This window comes from Cherax quadricarinatus, chromosome 39 (assembly GCF_038502225.1).
Source record: "Cherax quadricarinatus isolate ZL_2023a chromosome 39, ASM3850222v1, whole genome shotgun sequence".
Classification (NCBI taxonomy): Eukaryota; Metazoa; Arthropoda; class Malacostraca; order Decapoda; family Parastacidae; genus Cherax; species Cherax quadricarinatus.
Window position 1 is genome coordinate 32166759 of NC_091330.1, and position 3346 is coordinate 32170104.

Sequence of the window (3346 nt, forward strand, 5' to 3'; positions counted from 1 at the left end):
AAAATCTACACCTCTCTGTGTATATACACTGAATGATATACATTACTCTGTATTTATAGATTAAGAAATGCATACTGATCGGTGTATTACAATGATAAATTATACAGATAAACGGTAGAATAAGGCACAACATGCGGGGTTTTTTTTTTATTTTTTAAAGACCTTTATGAGTTAAAAGGTTAAAAACCTCGCAGTGTCAGTACACCAGGAACTTTAAAACCTCTCAATGTTAGGTCACCAGGAACTTTAAAAACCAGTGTTAGGTCACCAGGAACTTTAAAAACCACTCAATGTTAGGTCACCAGGAACTTTAAAAACCAGTCAGTGTTAGGTCACCAGGAACTTTAAAAACCACTCAATGTTAGGTCACCAGGAACTTTTAAAACCAGTCAGTGATAGGTCACCAGGAACTTTAAAAACCACTCAATGTTAGGTCACCAGGAACTTTAAAAACCAGTCAGTGTTAGGTCACCAGGAACTTTAAAAACCACCCAATGTTAGGTCACCAGGAACTTTAAAAACCAGTCAGTGTTAGGTCACCAGGAACTTTAAAAACCAGTCAGTGTTAGGTCACCAGGAACTTTAAAAACCAGTCAGTGTTAGGTCACCAGGAACTTTAAAAACCAGTCAGTCTTAGGTCACCAGGAACTTTAAAAACCAGTCAGTGTTAGGTCACCAGGAACTTTAAAAACCAGTCAGTGTTAGGTCACCAGGAATTTTAAAAACCAGTCAGTGTTAGGTCACCAGGAACTTTAAAAACCAGTCAGTGTTAGGTCACCAGGAACTTTAAAAACCAGTCAGTGTTAGGTCACCAGGAACTTTAAAAACCAGTCAGTGTTAGGTCACCAGGAACTTTAAAAACCAGTCAGTGTTAGGTCACCAGGAACTTTAAAAACCAGTCAGTGTTAGGTCACCAGGAACTTTAAAAACCAGTCAGTGTTAGGTCACCAGGAACTTTAAAAACCAGTCAGTGTTAGGTCACCAGGAACTTTAAAAACCAGGCAGTGTTAGGTCACCAGGAACTTTAAAAACCAGTCAATGTTAGGTCACCAGGAACTTTAAAAACCAGTCAGTGTTAGGTCACCAGGAACTTTAAAAACCAGTCAATGTTAGGTCACCAGGAACTTTAAAAACCAGTCAGTGTTAGGTCACCAGGAACTTTAAAAACCAGTCAGTGTTAGGTCACCAGGAACTTTAAAAACCAGTCAGTGTTAGGTCACCAGGAACTTTAAAAACCAGTCAGTGTTAGGTCACCAGGAACTTTAAAAACCACTCAATGTTAGGTCACCAGGAACTTTAAAAACCACTCAATGTTAGGTCACCAGGAACTTTAAAAACCACTCAATGTTAGGTCACCAGGAACTTTAAAAACCAGTCAGTGTTAGGTCACCAGGAACTTTAAAAACCAGCCAGTGTTAGGTCACCAGGAACTTTAAAAACCAGTCAGTGTTAGGTCACCAGGAACTTTAAAAACCAGTCAGTGTTAGGTCACCAGGAACTTTAAAAACCAGTCAATGTTAGGTCACCAGGAACTTTAAAACCTCTCAATGTTAGGTCACCAGGAACTTTAAAAACCAGTCAATGTTAGGTCACCAGGAACTTTAAAACCTCTCAATGTTAGGTCACCAGGAACTTTAAAACCTCTCAATGTTAGGTCACCAAGAACTTTAAAACCTCTCAATGATAGGTCACCAGGAACTTTAAAAACCAGTCAATGTTAGGTCACCAGGAACTTTAAAAACCAGTCAATGTTAGGTCTCCAGGAACTTTAAAAACCACTCAATGTTAGGTCACCAGGAACTTTAAAAACCAGTCAATGTTAGGTCACCAGGAACTTTAAAAACCAGTCAATGTTAGGTCACCAGGAACTTTAAAAACCAGTCAATGTTAGGTCACCAGGAACTTTAAAAACCAGTCAATGTTAGGTCACCAGGAACTTTAAAAACCAGTCAATGTTAGGTCACCAGGAACTTTAAAAACCAGTCAATGTTAGGTCACCAGGAACTTTAAAAACCTCTCAATGTTAGGTCACCAGGAACTTTAAAACCTCTCAATGTTAGGTCACCAGGAACCTTAAAAACCAGTCAATGTTAGGTCACCAGGAACTTTAAAACCTCTCAATGTTAGGTCACCAGGAACTTTAAAACCTCTCAATGTTAGGTCACCAGGAACTTTAAAACCTCTCAATGATACGTCACCAGGAACTTTAAAAACCACTCAATGTTAGTTCACCAGGAACTTTAAAAACCACTAAATGTTAGGTCACCAGGAACTTTAAAAACCAGTCAATGTTAGGTCACTAGGAACTTTAAAAACCAGTCAATGTTAGGTCACCAGGAACTTTAAAACCTCTCTATGTTAGGTCACCAGGAACTTTAAAAACCAGTCAATGTTAGGTCACCAGGAACTTTAAAAACCAGTCAATGTTAGGTCACCAGGAACTTTAAAACCTCTCTATGTTAGGTCACCAGGACCTTTAAAAACCAGTCAATGTTAGGTCACCAGGAACTTTAAAACCTCTCAATGTTAGGTCACCAGGAACTTTAAAAACCAGTCAATGTTAGGTCACCAGGAACTTTAAAAACCAGTCAATGTTAGGTCACCAGGAACTTTAAAAACCAGTCAATGTTAGGTCACCAGGAACTTTAAAAACCAGTCAATGTTAGGTCACCAGGAACTTTAAAACCTCTCTATGTTAGGTCACCAGGAATTTTAAAAACCAGTCAATGTCAGGTCACCAGGAACTTTAAAAACCACTCAATGTTAGGTCACCAGGAACTTTAAAACCTCTCTATGTTAGGTCACCAGGACCTTTAAAAACCAGTCAATGTTAGGTCACCAGGAACTTTAAAACCTCTCAATGTTAGGTCACCAGGAACTTTAAAACCTCTCAATGTTAGGTCACCAGGAACTTTAAAAACCAGTCAATGTTAGGTCACAAGGAACTTTAAAAACCAGTCAATGTTAGGTCACCAGGAACTTTAAAAACCAGCCAATGTTAGGTCACCAGGAACTTTAAAAACCACTAAATGTTAGGTCACCAGGAACTTTAAAAACCAGTCAATGTTAGGTCACTAGGAACTTTAAAAACCAGTCAATGTTAGGTCACCAGGAACTTTAAAACCTCTCTATGTTAGGTCACCAGGAACTTTAAAAACCAGTCAATGTTAGGTCACCAGGAACTTTAAAAACCACTCAATGTTAGGTCACCAGGAACTTTAAAACCTCTCTATGTTAGGTCACCAGGACCTTTAAAAACCAGTCAATGTTAGGTCACCAGGAACTTTAAAACCTCTCAATGTTAGGTCACCAGGAACTTTAAAAACCAGTCAATGTTAGGTCACCA